We start from the raw sequence: 17,843 nt of genomic DNA on the forward strand, positions 1-17,843 counted from the left end.
CACAATGCGGCAGCCGGTTCTGCAACACCCACAGGTGGGGCAGGGCACACACCCGGGGACGAGAACGTGGATGGGACTGTGCTCAGAAGGACTTTGGTCAGAAGGACCAGGCACCTGCCACCTGGCCTGTTTCTGCTTGGTCCCGCACATGGCCTCATGACCTTACACTGACCCATGACACACTCCGTTGCACTCACCTTGGACAGCGACATGGACTGCCACTTCCGGAATGGTGACCAATGACACGTCGACCAGGCTTGTGGCTTGCAGCAGCACGTGGTGGGACATCCAGTCTACACGCCAGTGGCGGAAGGTGAGCAGAGGCCTGGGTGTGCATGGGCGGGCATTGTCCGTGGGCGGCGGTTGCCTTTGTGATGCCTCTGCCTGGGTGTGCATGGGCGGGTAGGTGATGTTATCTTGTGCAAGTGTGTGTACTGTGCCAATCATGTATCTGGACTCTGTTTCAGATGACAGCTCTGACTGCGTGTCCTGGTGTACTGCTCTACATTTTGTAGAAAAGGTTGAGGCACTCTACGGATCCTTTCCCCAAGACTCTCGGGCGCAGTACCCTTCTAGTATTAAGCTTAATACTGCTCCACAACTTCTTTCTATTCGTGGTCCTAATCTAGAGGAGTTCAAAAAATTAACTATGAAAGTTAGATCAGGTTCCCCTACGGACCCTTTGGGCCCTACTCAATTCCAAGAGCTCGAGGAGTCCTGTTACCCGGCTATCCTTGATCTTATTAACCTATCCTTTGAAACAGGAAGTGTACCAGTCAAATGTAAACAAGCAACCGTTGTCCCTATCCTGAAAAAACCCTCCCTGGACCCTTCCCTTCCCGAGAGCTACCGCCCCATCTCCCTTCTCCCCTGGGTTTCCAAACTAGCGGAATCTCATGCCAATTGCGTTCTGTCTTCCCATTTGTTGGAAGCTAACATCCTCGACCCATCTCAAAATGGGTTCCGAGCACACCATAGCACCGAGACCGCTCTCCTTGCGGTAGTGGAGCAAATTAGAAAGTTACTTGACAGAGATCAAACGGTAGCGCTGATCCTGCTGGATCTCAGCGCTGCCTTTGATACCGTCTCTCACTCTGTTCTCCTCCAGCGACTCTCGGAAGCCGGGGTTGGCCAGATCGCTCTCGATAGGTTTCGGTCTTTTCTTACAGACCGATCCTTTCAGGTGTCCACGCCGCCTTTTGTTTCCGCCTCCCGTCCTATCTTGCAAGGTGTTCCTCAGGGGTCTGCTCTCAGCCCAACCATGTTCAACCTATATGTCCCACCACTGGCTGAGGTAGCCCAGAGATACGGTCTCACCATGGTGTCTTACGCTGATGACACCCAGCTGGCGGTGGCACTTAATGGTGAGTCCGCAATGGACGCCGTTGCCTTTCAGATCGCTCTACGAGGAGTTACGGGATGGATGTCGGACAACAAGCTGCAGCTGAATGCCTCAAAAACCGAGGTCTTAATCTTTGGGAAAAACACCGACCTCTGGGGTAACCAGTGGTGGCCCCCTGAGCTTGGTTTTGTTCCGGTGCCTGCTGACGAGGTCAGAAATCTTGGGGTGTGGTTCGACAGCAAGCTGTCCTACATTCCCTATACTAAAAGATTGGCTGGGGTCTGCTTTGGCACTCTGCAGTGTCTCAGACCAATCTTCAAATTTTTCGACCCTACCACCAGGCAAATCATAGTTCAAGCTATGGTCCTGAGCAGACTGGACTATGCCAGTTCGCTTCTACTAGGAGTCAACAAAGCGGAGCTTTTTCACCTCCAGCGCATTCAAAACGCGGCGGCCAGGATGCTGGTTGGCCTGCCAAGATTTTGCTCTGCCCGCCAAACCATCCAAAATCTGCATTGGCTCCCGGTGGAGCAGAGGATTAAATTTAAGGCACTCTGCCTCACTTTTAAAATTCTAAAGTTGTCCACTCCTCCCATTCTCGCCCAGACCATTTCCCCTTATCTCCCGAATAGAGCGCTTCGCTCTGCGGGGTTAAATCTGGCTATTGTCCCCCGCTTCAAAAGAGCTAGAATGGGCGGACGCTCTTTTTCGGTGCTAGCCGCCTCACTCTGGAATACCCTCCCCCCCTTCGCTCCGTTCCATCCCCAATCTTCTTCCTTTCAGGAAATGTTTGAAAACCTTCCTGTTTTCCACGGTTTAGGTCCTTCACCTCATCTGCGATTAGTATTTCTTCGCCGTTATGTTGTACCATCTCCTCAGCGCCAGGACGCCACTTTGCTGCGGCATCTGCGCGCTTTACAAAAATAAATAACATAACATAACATAACATACCGGCACGTGGTTGGAGACACACCGGTGGCAGCAAGTGAGCAGTGTGGCCTGGGTGTGCAGGGGCGCCTCTCTCTCTCTGTCTCTCTCTCTGTCTCTCTCTCTCTCTCTCTCTCTATATATATATATATATATATCTCTCTCTCTCTATATCTCTCTCCCTCTCTTCTTCTCTCTCTCTGTCTCTCCCTCTTTTCCTCTCTCTCTCTCCTTCGCTCTCTCTCTATCCTTTGATGTGCGCAGGACACACCTTCTCATCATGTTTTTTTTCTTGCAGGCTGTGACCTGTGGACTGTCCGGCGGGGAGACGCCATGTGTCTTCATTTCATTTCGGTGTTCATGTTAATAAAGTTTTATTTGTTTCTTCGAAAGTGAATGTGAGATGCTCATTTCTGTGACGACACATGCATTTCAACTGTTGTAATTGTGCGACATCATGCACAATATTTTTTACATGTTTTTGTGTAGCTGATGTGGCATGTCTTTGTTGGGGGGGGTGCCAGGGAGGGGTGGTCCGGGGGGTGGTGTCGGTGGGTGTTGTGGCTCTCTTGGGTGTCTGGGCCCCATGATGGGTGGCTCCATGGCATCTGTTGCCCTTCCGATGTGAGCAGGTGTAGATTTCCTGGTGCTAACGCGCTTTATCGCCTGTTTTGTGGTTTTATCGCCGATATGTCTGGTCGTTGAGAATGTTGAGGTGTGGTGTGGTCGCGGCTTTTCGCGCTGGAACGCCCACTCTGTTTCTCATTAGCGATGGTTGCGGGGGTCCTCTGTGGCGATGTTTTTTGCGGCTGCTATAGCAGGTAAACTGGTGCTCTGGGCTGTTAGCACCAGCTTGTGAATGGGTAGGTACATTTATCGCAACTTTGGCTGCGATAAAGTGCTGTTAACTCGGCAATAGTTCCTTGTGAATATGCCCCTATGTTTTAAAAATATGATCAGTGCTAGTGTGGGTAAAAGTAATAAGGCACGTCCATGCCCCAACCGCCATTAAATAATATGACCTTCCAGTGGACTTGAGCACTACCAGAAAGGCAAACTGGTAACAATGGAAGACAGACTACCATCACTGAACACGGACGGGTAGTCAAAGTCAGAAAAGACATCCTCAGCGTTTGCTGGCCCCAGCAATATTGGCATTTAAAGTGTGAGTGCAACGTCACACAAGACAGTTGTTATAAGTAAAAATAAGAACACTCATGCAATTTAATAAAAAACGATGCTTTAAAACTGCGATCAGCCTTAGTGAGGGCAGGGGCGGGCTGGCTACCGAGTTTTCCTTAATAAACAATGCAAAACAAATGTTTTAAAAAGTACGCTTTAAAGCTATTTGTTTTGCATTGTTCATTTAGAAGCACCTGCAGCTCCCCAGCAACAAAATCGGCCCCTCAGCATTGAACCTGGACCCCACCCTGCCACCCCAGCAAAAAACACCTCGTAACCAGTCCAGCCGTGAGTGCGGGTAAAAGTAATAAGTCACTGACTTACTCTACTCCACTCTTCTCTACTCACCTCTATGCCAGTCCACTCTACAACACTCCACACCACTCCACATCACTCTGCTCCACTCTGCACCACTCTACTCTACTCTACGCCACTCCATTCCACTCTAATCCAATCTACGCCACTTCACTCCACAACAGGCTAGTGTACAACATAGCTAAAACACATTGGCAAAGCCGATACCTCTTGCACAGGCTAGACCTATTGGTTTAGTCAGTGCTTGTTAAGGAAATGGTAAGTGGTGCTTACTATATGCAAGTAGCACATTCCCTATAGGTGAGTTTATGTAGTAGGGCTGTGCTTCTGAGGTTTCTTTTATACAACCACCAGGGGTCAGAGATCCCTGGTGGTGTTGCGACAGTCTTGAGGCCACAATATACTTGGCGGGGCCGCAGCATATTACAAGTTTCCTCTCCGCCACGGTTTTCAGGGCGGTGAGCCTGTCATGAAAACTTTGGCAGAGAGGAAACAAATGGCGGCTACAGGGCCGATTGTTGCCTCCACGCCAGGGGATGCATGCAGGGGGGCAGATAGTGTGCCCCTCTGTCTGCATGCAACCCCAGTTCCTGCAAGGCATAGACTTGGGGGGGGGGGGGGGGGGGTTCCAGGCAATGACTATTTTTGTCTTTTGGCGAACACCAGACCGAGGATTACAAATACAGCACTTTTTTCCTTTCATCTAGGCTTGGGCATATGTCTGGGCCTAGTAGGCCTGTTCTCCCTATTACCTTTTCTAGGGTCTTAGTGACGTAGTTGACAGACTAAGCGATGGCGGGCTCCATCGAGCGATCGCCTGTTGGTATTCTTCCTGCTCTGCCGGGAGTGCAGTCGAATAATGCCCTTCTGAATAATATGGCATGTATAAACTTTTGTGCATGTGATGCATTAGCTGTGTTAAAGGAACACGACAAACAGCGACTATGCTTAATGAACAAGGTCTCTGAGCTTCCCCCCAGGAGATGCCACTGGCGTCTGGGAACACTCGAGCTCTCCAGCTCTCACAGGCTGCACGAGCCCTAAATCTCGGCGCAGTGTGATGTCACGTCCTTGGAATGCTCCATGTCCAGCCTGCTAGGGGGAAGGCACGCAGGAATAGTTACTGACTGAGTCACTTCCCACAGCCTCAGTGCTTCACACACCCCACTTCCTCTATGGAAGAGGCAGTCTTCCAGGGTTCATGTCACAGCAGGTGGAGTAACAATAGTGTAAAAGGCGAGATAAAATCCCATAGCACAATTGAAATGCAGCTGTGGTGCGTGCGTAAATTCAATTGGTCGACTGAGTCCTGCATCTTTCAGAGATTGAGTTTTATCATCACACGTGTGCTATAAAGCATTATGAAGCTGCCAGACTCCCAATTAAATAGGGTTGCTATCCTGACAGTAGTTTACTGATATGGCATGCATTTTCAACATATGTCTGGTAAATAAAAATAATGAAAATCTACAAAAGTAAGTATTTTACCCCTTTGAGGCCTAAGCTTAAAGCTACATATACATGATTTAAAATGATTTGTAAACAAAAACTAACCAGAAATGCTATGTTAAAAAGTATACAGATTCTTTTTCCCCCCAGAAATGTGTATTTAAGTACCAGCTCCTGGCACTTCAAGAATCTCGAAACTGGAAGAAAAAATCAGTATCTTTCTCTGAGATAGGTGGCAACCCTACAATGAAAAGATTTGTTGAACAATGCCTGGCACTATGGGATTAATGCTTATGAGGTTCGAGGAAGGGCACAGGGCTGGACTAGACTTTGTACTGTTTTGGCATTTTCCTGTTTGCCTGCGTGCTAGAAACCAAGGGCCTCATTTATGAGAAGTAACGCATCCTGCGTGAAAGCAGCGATGCGTCACTTCTCAGTGCGCCCTCCTTGCGACATAATGGATGCGTCATATTTACTGTATGACGCATCATGTCGCAAGGAGTTGCAGATACGTCAATATTTCTGACGTGTCTGTAGGCGCAAAAGTGACGCATTGCTGGAGTGTGTCACAAAAGTGACGCAACTCCAGCAATGTGTCTTTTCACATGGGGAAAGCCCAATGTGAAAGGGCCTGCGTCAGTCTTACGCCTGCTGTGAGGCAGGCGTAAGATATTGACGCATTTGCACCCGAGAAGTGGCGCAGTGAAATCTCGTAGATTTCACTGCGTCACTTCTACAAGGCTTACTTAAGTGGGAACGCCCACCCTGCATACATTATACCTGACGCAGGTATAATGTAGCGCAGGGGTTTGCAAAGTGACACATCTGCTTAGATGCGTCACTTTGTAAATAGGACGCAACAGGAGACATGTTTTACGCCGCCGATGCGTCACGAAAAGTGACGCAACAGAAGCGCAAAACTGTCGCAAGGCCTCATAAATAAGGCCCCAAGCTTCAGAGCAGGATGGGCTGCAGTGATCCAACCATCACTCCTTGGCCCAATTCTAATGGCAGCATGGGACTTGTTTGAACATTTTTACAAGGGATCCATTTGATTTCCAGTCTGGTCCTGTAGAGGATGGCATTTAAGATGTCTCCTCCTTGGTCAGACCTCTCCTCCCCACTGTCTCTGCCTCCATACTTATGATCTCTCTTACCTTACCCCTCTGCCTCTCCTGTCTATCACCTCTCTCTTATGCTGTCTTCCCAACTGTTCAGTCAGACCACTTACCCCTCACTCAGAACCGTAGCCAGCAAATGTAGAGGAGAATTGTGGATTCGAAAGTACAAGAGCGCACTGCCAGTCAACAGCATGATGTAGAATTTAAAGACCACTTTATGGGAGCAAAGGAACTTGAGCTTCTTTTGTAAGACGGCTTGGTTACAGTAGGTGGCATCTTCTGCATTTGTAAACACATCAGGCAAGCAAAATTTGGCAAAAGAAGGTACACATTTCGGGGGGATGGGTGGAGAGGCATTTTTATATACGTTTTTTGTTGTTGAAGTTTTATACAGCGCGAATATGACCCAAAGGTATCAGAGCACTTTACATGAGCACCAGTTGCGTTACAGATGGACACATTAATTTTTGTTAGGTTTGGGGAAATTAAGTGATTTTCGTGGAATCACAGGATGTTGAGCTTCCCTGCCGAGACTCGTACCCCGTTTCCCAGCTTAGAGGTCGACCGTTCTAGCCATTAGGCCACATCCTCTCCACTAAAAAATATATTAACCAATAGTGTATTTCTAAGAACATATGGTTTTAAGAATTTCTCAGAACATATGGTTTGTTTGGCTCTAAAGGTACCATCCAGCATAGAGAAAAACACACAATTCTATTGATCTAGTTCTTCGTCTATAACAATCATCAACAATGGGCTTTCTAGCACTTTGCTTTTTCAGATGTATTATGACTTTGAAGGCTATCTCGCAAGGAGGAGATTGTGTATGTCTCCAAGTTGCTCGTCGTAAATGGTGCATATGTAAGCATGTTATGACAAAAAGATTGTCTAAAATCAAGGAGAATTTAAAGGCTACTTTACAGGGGGCTAATGTTTCTTGCTGAGGATATTTATGGGGACTTTACTGGCAAATTGCACATATTTATGTAGATTAGGGCACCAGATCTAATTTAAATGCCTGAGCAAAGGAGTCAAGAACAAGAGATTTCAAAAGATGTGCGGTCTGTCCAACTATTCGCATAAATAGTAGAGTCAAACAAATTAGCGGTCAAGATGCCCAGTATACAAACGTCACTAAGGGATGACTCTTCAGTGGAACTGAGGTATTATCTACTGTTCAGTCGGATAATAGTGAGAGCCTCTGAAACTCTGCAAAGGGCTATGCCAGATAGAGTAAGCCCATTTTCAGGCTCTGTCAGGCATCAGCTTACTCTGTCCTAGTCTAACTGGTTTTTCAGTCACTTTATGCTGGATCACTAACATATTATATAGACAACAAATTTCGACTTACAGAATTATTGAAAATGTAATATCATTTACAAAAAAATCGAGTCCCTATACTTAATTTAAAAAGTTACTAATTAGGGGGCAGATTTATGATGCCCGTTGTGCCATCGGAACGTCACTTTTTGTGACGTTCCGTGGCGCAGAAGCCTGCGTGATATTTATCAGGCAGCACTGAGCCACTTTTTGTGGCTTAATGCTGCCTCATAAATATCAGTCCCTTTAATGCAGTGTTCTGCGTTAAAGGGGCGTGCAATGGGTGTTGCTGGGGGCGTTCCCAGCAACATCCATGGCCTTTTGACACTGCCCCAGATTTACGAGAAATCGTAAATCTGAGGCAGCGCCAAAAGCTTACGCCTCCCCAGGGGAGGCGTAAGGGAGGCGCAACGGGGAGAAATATCTTTATTTCTCCTCGTTTTCCTTTTTCTATGTGTGCTGCATTCTGCAGCACCCATACAAAGAGGAAAAACCTCTTGTGATTATTTTTGTACAGAAAGGTTTCCCTTCCTGTACAAAAATATTCATCTCCGCGATGCAGGCACCCTTGCACCATGGTGCAGAGGTGCCTGCGTTGGCGCAGGCAGCCCATTTTGCGCCGGCGCAGGGGAAAAGGACAGGAATGCGCCGCATTTTATAGATACGGCGCATCCCTGCCCTTTTCTTTTGCCGTAGGGAAGCGCAGCAGGAAGGCCTGCTGCGCATCCCTACGGCAAAACCTCATAAATCTGCCCCATGGTACACATAAATATCGATGTCAAAAATATCTAATCTAACATTTAAAAAAAAAAACATATACCAGAAACAAAATTATCATGTCTTATAACTAACTGCAGACTATGTCAAAAATATCTAAAGATTATGAGTCTAGGGTTCCAAGGACTGCCAGACTAGCAAGGGTGCTGTGGTGGCGCTCCAGCCTCTGCCATACCGGCAGTCCGATCGCCCTATTAGGACTTTGGTTGCCGGACTGCCATTGCACTGCTGCAACCGCCAGGGAAATGCATGCACTGGTGGTCCTGTGGTGGTATGAGGGCTGCAATATGCTGGGTGGTGCCCTGAGGCCAAGCATATTCCGACTTTCCTCACTGCCAGTGTTGTCAAGGAGGTTCTTCCTCCATGTAGCTGCTGGTCTTGAGGAAAAAAAGGGGGCCCTACTGGGCCCCCTCTTGACCCTATGCACAGGGGTGCATTCAGTTTTGCACCCCAGTTCCTGCACTGGCATGGTGCATTCCTTTGTGTGCCAGAATGTGCAATGGTGGTCCTGCGGGGGCGCTGTTTAAGGCTCACAATGAGCCTTTAAACAGCACTGCCACAGGACCGCCATGTACCTAGCCCTCCAGACCACAAAATTACTTGTAATCTGGCGGGTGGGTGGTAGCGACTCTTGGCAGTGCGGGGTGCAGCGGTGGCATGCCACCAGCTCCCACACCGTCAAAAGTTGTAATCAGGCCTAAAGTCTAAATTATTAACTACATAAATACCATTTGAACAAGTAATAAGTAGCAGTAAAAATTACAAAAAAACACAATATTTAAACAAACAAACAACAAAAAATATATTCTACAATAATAACTACGATATATAAGTAAAGTATAATATTTTACTTAACCAAAATAATACATTTAAAATATATCAACAGAAATCTCCTCTAAATTATACATTAGACATATTTACATCCCACTTACATACGGCACATTATTATTTATAGACAATATTATTTCTTTACTTAAAATAAATACATATAATATTAAATAAAATAAGTTATCTCAAATACGAGCATAAAAAACATTAATTGACGTTTTCCAAATAAGGACATAACTGAAAAAACAAATGAAATAAAGCTAAAACAAACAATAGTACTAACACATGCAAAACTGTAACCAATAAAATAGCATAACAAATTAAACAAACAATATAAAAGCCAGAGTAATTAAATCAAAAAATAGCTCAAAAAATGCCAAACATTTGAAGAGTAAAAAACTCTGTCGGATTTTCCCTGCAAAAGAGAAGCCTGCAACATATACAACTGTACATCCGCTTCTACAAGTAAATAGTAATTATATTTAAAATATGAAGTTTAATAATGTAACTTTATTTTTTTTTATTAATAACTAATTACTAACACAGTTTGTCTACAGATTATTCAACCTTCTGTTGTGTAGTTCCTATAAATCTATATAGGATCTGCATGTTTAGTCAACATAAACTGTGGGATTGGTGTCCAGACTGATTCCAGACACCCCCACCGGATATGTTCGTCTGTATGCAGGTTAGCTCACACTGCCACTGTAAACCCCTCTTGCCAAGGAGAGATTAGCTCCTGGCAACTATGGAACATGACAACTCTGTCCCATCAGGGATCATGGAAGCAGTACAGTACTTTTCGCTCTGTCACTCGTACTCAATTTATCTCGGAGTAATACACAGAATAAATGGTGGGGACGTTTTCAATAAGTATTTATTGAGCCACCGTCATTCTGGTGTAAAATAGGTGTGCTGAAACAACCATAAGACAGAAACAGCTAAACACAATTATAAGCACCAAGAGAGTAAATGGATTGTAAATTTCTACCATAGTGCTAAGACCATGAATATATGCAAGCATATAAATACATGACAGTAATAATGCATATGCCTACGATTCAAGCGTAACTAGATGTACCTAAGTGCACCTAGCATGTATGTAGGTGTAGAGCCTCCTTGTAAGTCCTAGAGTTAAACACGGAGCCATTGTCAGAATGTAATGTGCCAACTGCATATGCCCCTATGAAGACTCACAAATATTTTATAACAGTTCGAGCGTCAGCCGAGCGCTGAGGCCAAACCCACAGGAATCTTGTGTTACCTGCTCCCCGCCGTTACTGCCTCCTAGGTCTCTGCACTTCCGCTCTGCTAAAGCATTCTAGTGCCCAGGGGGAAAAAACTGCTGGCACGCAGAGCTGATTGGTTGGTGGGCAGAAGGGAAGTAGCTAAAAAGCCACGCTGGAGCGGACGCGCGCAGCGGGCGTGCTGCTGGCGCATTGAAGGAGCGCCTAATGCAAGCCCGTCTGCGCCCATCTGCGTCCGACCGGGGCCAGGGGCCAGAACCCTAGGTCGATTTCGGACTTACACAGGGGCAGAATTGCAGACTATAGCCTCAAGTTGTCACGCCCTTAACAAAAAGGTAGCAGAGAAGCTGAGAGCTGAAAATCTGCTGAGAAGTAATGATGCAGGAGGACCTATCACCCCGCGCCCAGTCCCCCATAACATCACCACACCTAGCAACCCACCAGGCCTGAAAGTGGCAGTCCTTAATACGCGCTCCTTACAGAAGCACCACCTGGAAGTCTTTTCACTCCCCCAGGATGGAGACATAGACATCCTAGCACTCACTGAAACCTGGTTGGGTGACTCTTCAGTCCCAGACATCATCACTGCCCTCCTGGGGAACTTCGACGTTTTCTGTCATAATAGACAAGGAAAGACGCGGGGAGGGGGAGTAGCCATTCTTTTTAATAAGAAAGATAATGGTCACCAAAATAGTGGCAGATAGCATTGATAATGCAGACATACTAGGGGTCAAAATCTCATTTAAATCATCCTGCCTACTACTGCTGGTAGCCCACCGCCCCCCACGGTCACCCCCAGCTTTAACGATCTGTTTGCAGAAGTTATTACTGACCTCTGTTCACGATACAAACGACTTTTAGTGGCTAGCGACTTCAACTATTAATGGGATAAAGCTCCGAAAGAGTCGCTCGCCAGCCAGTTTGAGACAGGAATGTGCGCGATGGGACTCCACCAATTGGTGGATGCCCCTACACACTCAAAACGGCACATCCTGGATCTTATCTGGACCTCGCATGGGCCAGTCTAATAGCCATCAGCCCCTGTGCACGGTCGGACCACGCGCTACTTAGCTGCTGGGTCCCAACAGACAGCCAACTATGGCAACCACCCCCAGAGTGGAGAAAGGTGCAAAACTGGAAAAAAATTGAAGCTGATAATCTAGTAGAAGCCCTACTTAGGCTCCCCTCCCCTAAATTCAAATCAGTGAATCTCAATCATGAGAGTGAAGCCATGACTAACACTCTACGCTGAGCCATAGACAAAGTGGCACAGGGGCGAAGAGATAGAGTGGGAGACAAAGGGAAAGGGGCCCCCTGGTTTAATGAGACTCTGAGGGGATGGAAGCAAAGCCTCCACCACGCCGAGAGGTGGTGGTGGAAAGCTTATGACCCAGCAGAGCTGGCACCCTATAAATCGTTACTTACCTCGTATAAAAAATCCATCATTGTCAGGAAAGCTGAATATTACAAGGCGAGAATCACAGACGTGCCTAACAAGCAGAAAGAGACTTTCAGAATACTCCAGACTAGACTACGGCAATGCCTTATACATCTGCCTTCCTCAAAAGCTTATTAAGAAACTACAGGTGGTACTGAACGACGCAGCCAGGTTGATCTTAAGGCTGCCAAGACGGCCCCACGCCTCCCCTCTGCTGTGCAAATTGCACTGGCTTCCCATCAAGCAAAGAGCTAAATGTAAGGGTCTCTGCATTGCCCATAAAGCAATCTATGGCAAAGGCCCGGCCTACATTAAGGAACGCCTGAAGAACTATGTTCCGGGCCGCATATTGCGGTCTTCTGAGGCCTGCCGCCTGGCCACCTCAAGATGCAATACCGCATTCAAAGGGGCCTTTTCCGTTTTGCTCCCACAACTATGGAACCAACTGCCCGATTACCTGCGCAAGGAACCGGCACTCCTCCCATTCAAGAAACAGCTTAAGACGTTCCTGTTCAGGGAGCCCCTGGACACTGTTTAACTGGCCTTACTGTGCGGCTATGCACCCATTTACGACCTCTGTCAACTCTCTCATAAGCGCTTAGAGACCCGCCGGTGATTAGCGCTATATAAGAATCAATTAACAATAACAACAATAGCAAGATATACTTGTAAGCCCCATCAGATTGTAAGGGGCCGCAGTGGTCCAAATAGACACAAGCGAGAGGTCTGTCTGATATTAGTAGTGGTGTTTGCGCTGGACGTGCTACAGTGAAACCCTTCATCTGCTGACAGATGTCGCACTTAAGGACAAATGCATTTGTCTGTTTAATTAAACCTGGCCAACAATAGCGTTGTTTCAGTAGAGAAACTGTCACGGTAATCCCTGTGTGTGCAGAACCCAGACCCTCCTGTGCAGCTAGAACCTAATCTGGGATCCATGTTTGGTATTACTCTATTCCCCACTCCTGGAATTTGAGCATGCAGAATATTTTTTGCTTCTGACTTGTAGGAGTACTTTTTTTTCTAAATTAATTTTTTTATTGAAAACCATAAATACAGACAATATTAATTACAAATATACATCTTAAAAGCTTCATCCATTATATCTGAAGGAATAAACAAGCACCATCAAAAATGTACTTTTAATACTTATTTTGCAGAAGGCTTAAAGGCCCTAAATTAGAACTCCAAAAATCTTGTGACAGTATCATCTGATTCCAGTAAAGCAGTTTGAATTACGTTAAATAAAAGATTTCATATTTAACAAATGCCGAAAAACATTTGATTCTTAAAACTATTATGACACATTTAAAGGGGATACAAGCCCCTATATACTCAGTTTACAAATGACAATCAAAATGCGATGACCAGATCTTCTAAAAAAAATTCAGTCCCCCGATACGTATCGCATAGATTCGTTCACTTCTTTTTACCTGACCCATTTTCTGAATCCATTCCAATTTGGTCGGAATTAAATCCGTTTGCCATTTTGGGAGAAGGAGCAATCTGGCGACTGCCATACAGATATATAAAAATGTAATCAATATCATGGGGAGGAGTAGATCTGAATCATAACCCCACACAATTAATCGATCATTAAACCCAATTGATAACCAACATTCTAATTCCTAATATTCAAAAATATCATTCCAGAACTTCTGGAGCAAGGGGCATTGTAATATTATATGAGACCAGTTAGCTACCGGGTGCGTATGGCACCGGAAGCATTGTCCCGATTGATTAGGATATACTTTGGCTACAAAAGAAGGGGTTCTGTATAGTAGCCACTTGCTAAAGTATAACATCCTCCTCCAATTGGCCCCTCTGATCAAACTAAAATTCAAAATATTAATTGTGGACCATGTATTTGAAGAAATTTCTAAATCCTCATTTTTGCCCCATTTTTTTATTGCTTTAGCCGCCAAATCAACCCCTTTAATTACGGCTAGGCGCTTCTTCCAGGCCCCCGGCTTTTTCACTACACTGTCTTCCAATAGATCAAAAACAAACTGTTTCTGACCAATGATCCGAGGGAGATCTAGATTAGTAAAAAATTTACTAAGGAGAAGGAAGTTGTAGGAGCACTTGAGTGGAAAGCTTTTCGGCAAGGCTTTGCTGTTTTTTCATGAAGCAATGACAGCTACCATTATGTCCCTGTCTATTCTTGTACTAGAACGAGTGATTGCAGCTACGGCAGCAGTTCGTACTGCCCCTTGCGGCTTCATCAGCCAATGAATTATCTTCGACGTGAACGCCATCACGTTGATGACTCAGCGCATGAATCACGTGAGCCTGCAGCAAGTCTTTTTTCAGCTCTGCCACTTGTTCCCAAAGCAATTTGCGCTTTATTGTGCAACCTTTTGAGTCTTTAAATCCATTCTGACCCGAGTAGTGAAGATATTCATTGTAAGATTGAACAGAGTAAAATGAATCGCACACTATAAGTGTGGGGAATTCCTGATCCGTATTTATTAGTGCCAGTAATAGAGGTTTTAATTTTGCCAGCTGTGCCGTGCAGTCTCCGAGAGACTCTGTTCTCGTTCTGCTAGGATGGAGCTTGCCTTCCTGCATACATCCTTTTACAATCACACAAGCTGCGCTGTATTGTTGTTTACTATCAATGGCAGGCTGAGCAGAACCGTCAGTGTAAATAATGTATTTATACTGATCTAGAGCCATTTTTTCAGACGGGAGAGGATATTCTTGTTTGTACTCCAGAAATGCTTGTTTTTTAATGTAGAATCAAATTTGTAGTCTACATCTGTTGCAGTGAGAGAATTAGCCCATTGTATCCATCGTGGCTGTAGTGATTTTGCGTTCGGAACACTAGCTTTTGCAACAGCCTCTACGGCCGGTACTGGAGTTACAACAATTAGCTGTTCTCCCTGTGTCAGTGCTCTTTCTCTCACAACAGCAGTCTGTACTGCTGTCTGAATTGTTTCTGTAGAAGCAAAGCGCATTTCAGCATTTGTGTACAGGTGTGATTTGTATGCTATGGGTACCGTTTTGCCTTCATTTAAGGTTAGGTAAGTGTAACCCGATTGACCCGCGATTACACGGATCACCAGATTTGTGGTATTTACAGGTGTGGGTGCGTGAAAGCTATCATGTCAAAGTGTAAGGAACATGGGATATCTGTGTGTTCCTATGTCCAATGTCTCATTGACAAATCAGGTCTGATTAAATCGTATACAGGTTTCACTTTTTCTGCATAATCCAAAATGTATGTTCTGCCAAAATGTAGGAATCCTAAAATGGATTGTAACTTTTTCAGAGTCTTTGGAGGTTGAAGTAGTGCACATTTTTCTAAAAAAAAAAAGTAGCTGCAAGGCTTTTCCCTTCACTTGATAACTTGTATCCCAAAAATAGTACATTGAGGTGGGCTATTTTTGATTTTTTAAAGTTGAATTTGTAGCCCTCAGAGGCGAATCCCAAAATGATGTTGCTCACCGTAGTCAAATGATCCAATAAATCTTCATCCGTCAGATAAATATCATCCACATAGGACAATGCCTTCTCACCAAAATTTTGAAGCAACTTGCTGAGAACAACCCGGGGTTATTCCTATACCCTTGGGTCAGTCGACCGAACTGATGCTGAAAGCCTAGGGCTGAGAATGTTGTCAAATATTTGCTTTTAAGCACTATATTTTGGCAGAAAAATCCATTTGAGATATTTAGTGTTGTTTTATATTTTTTCTGCACAATGTTATTCATTAATGCGGCACTGTGTGGATTCTGTACTATAAATGTCTTTATAAATGTGTTCAGATGTCTGTAGTCTAAAATTAGACTGTATGAATTATCAGGCTTCATTATGGGAAACAAAGGATTAATCATTAAGGAGGTACAATTCTCAATTATACCTTGGTATTCAAGTTGATCTAAGATCTCCCTGACTTATTTTTTTGCTTCTTGTTTTATTGGGTACTGTCTCTGTGGAGTTGGAGGAGTTTCTACTGGGATTACATGGTGTGGTAACTCAGTATCCCACCCAACATGGTTGCGATATAATGCTGGAGCAATTGCTACCGTACACTCCTGCGCGTATTAATATTTTAGTGATACTGGAACGAGGTTGGAAACAGCCGGTAAAAATACTGTTTCTCCCTTTGGGCACTCCATAACAATCTCAGATAGCCAATCTTTTGCAGCTAAAAGAATGTCGTAGCCATAAGTTAGGTTCTCCCAAAAGAGACCTTTGATTTTTCTGGGTTCATCCCCATCCATTTGGAGTGTTATTTCATATAACGGGTGCGGGACACGGGGCCTAGTATCAGGTGTCTCCACTGTGATACCTTCATTCAACGCCGCTGTCACAGAAATTCCATCAGGTTCTGGCGAGCTATTGTTACTTCTGCTGCGCTGTCTAGCCCCTGTTCAGAAGCTGAGTCCCCAGTATCCTTGGCACTTCTAACTTTAAAGCCAGCTACCTTCTTCTTCTTAAATAGAGGTTTTGATTTTTGTTTATCTTCTTTCTTGGTATTATACTCCAAAGTATGATGTGTATCTCTGAACTTTGTTCGTTCTTCTTGCCTGTTTTCTGACCGTCTTTCCCTCTCTGAGTGTTTTGATGAACCCTGAAAGGAACGAGAGGAACGTGTATCAGTATTCTGATATCTGTCAGTTTTTTTTATGTTATCACGATTCCTAAGGTTGTAGCTCCTTTCGGAGGGCTCCTGTTGAGGAGACCCAACCTTTGATTGTGCTCTATTATCTCTATTCTTTTGTTTTTTATTCTCCCATTTCTTCTTAGAAGAATCAGGTGCTTGCTTGGTGTTATCCTTTTCAGGACCACCTATGAGTTGGGGTTTTGATGCTCTAGCTCCCAAATTATCTCTACCTAATTCAGCATATGTGTCTTTGATAATTTTAGGAAATTCACGCTCCTGTTGTATAGGAGTGAAATCCCTGAGGCGTTGGCGTATTGCCACTGCTGCTGCCTCCCCTTTTATGTTAGCCAACATAATAGTTGAGACCTGGGAAACATTTCTTAACAATTTCATCCCTAAGTTTACAGAAGGTTTTGCTCCATATGCGTTCTATAGCTGTCTCAATACATCTGCTATTACTGCTATTGAAGGGATACCATGAGTTCTATTATAAATGGCAGCGAAAACTGTACCCCAAGAGGTACAATCCTCTATCTGGGGAGCTACCCCATTGGCAAGCATATTGTTAGCATTCTATGTTTTTCTTGAGGGCTTGTGTGTAGAAACACTGCCTCCAACTGTGTTATTTTCTGAGCTATTCAGAATGGCATTTGCTCACACTTACTGGGCATTTTACCCATAACTGCGTTTAGTGATTGTGGAGTTATTTTTTTTTGCAGACCCATGAATTTTTCCTGTTGGTGTAGCTCTTGTTGGCTGAAGGGTGAGTGTTCTCATAACAAATTGTGTTAGATATCTGTAAAGTTGTTTTATTTCTTTGTGTAGTGGATGTAAGTCAGCTACTGGCATTGTGTCAATGTCTGGATGCAGTGTGTAAGCCGCTAGGACCGGCCAAGTCGCTCCGTCTCTGCCGAGCGGACCGAGTCTCACTTTAATTGTTGTATGAGGGAGGGCACCTTTAAACCAGTTTATGTGCTCCTGGTAGGTGGGTGAAACTTCAGTGTCCTCATATGGACAGTATTCCTCTGGTATTTCATCTTCAATATAGAAATGAAATGTGTTTGTACATGCATCTGCTGGTGGGAATCTGACCCATGAATAGAATACCTCTATCCTGTATGACTCGTGTGCCTCAATCACAAAGGTTACTGTCCCACCTCTTCCTATGACTCCGTAGTATGCTAGTTTTAAAGTAATGGCAGTTCTAACATTTTCTGAAATGTTTATCGCTCCTTCCTGCTTTTCCTCCTTCGCTGTAGTCATATGTAATATCACTGCAGCGTCG

Source organism: Triturus cristatus, chromosome 3_2 (assembly GCF_964204655.1).
Source record: "Triturus cristatus chromosome 3_2, aTriCri1.1, whole genome shotgun sequence".
In the NCBI taxonomy this organism is placed as follows: Eukaryota; Metazoa; Chordata; class Amphibia; order Caudata; family Salamandridae; genus Triturus; species Triturus cristatus.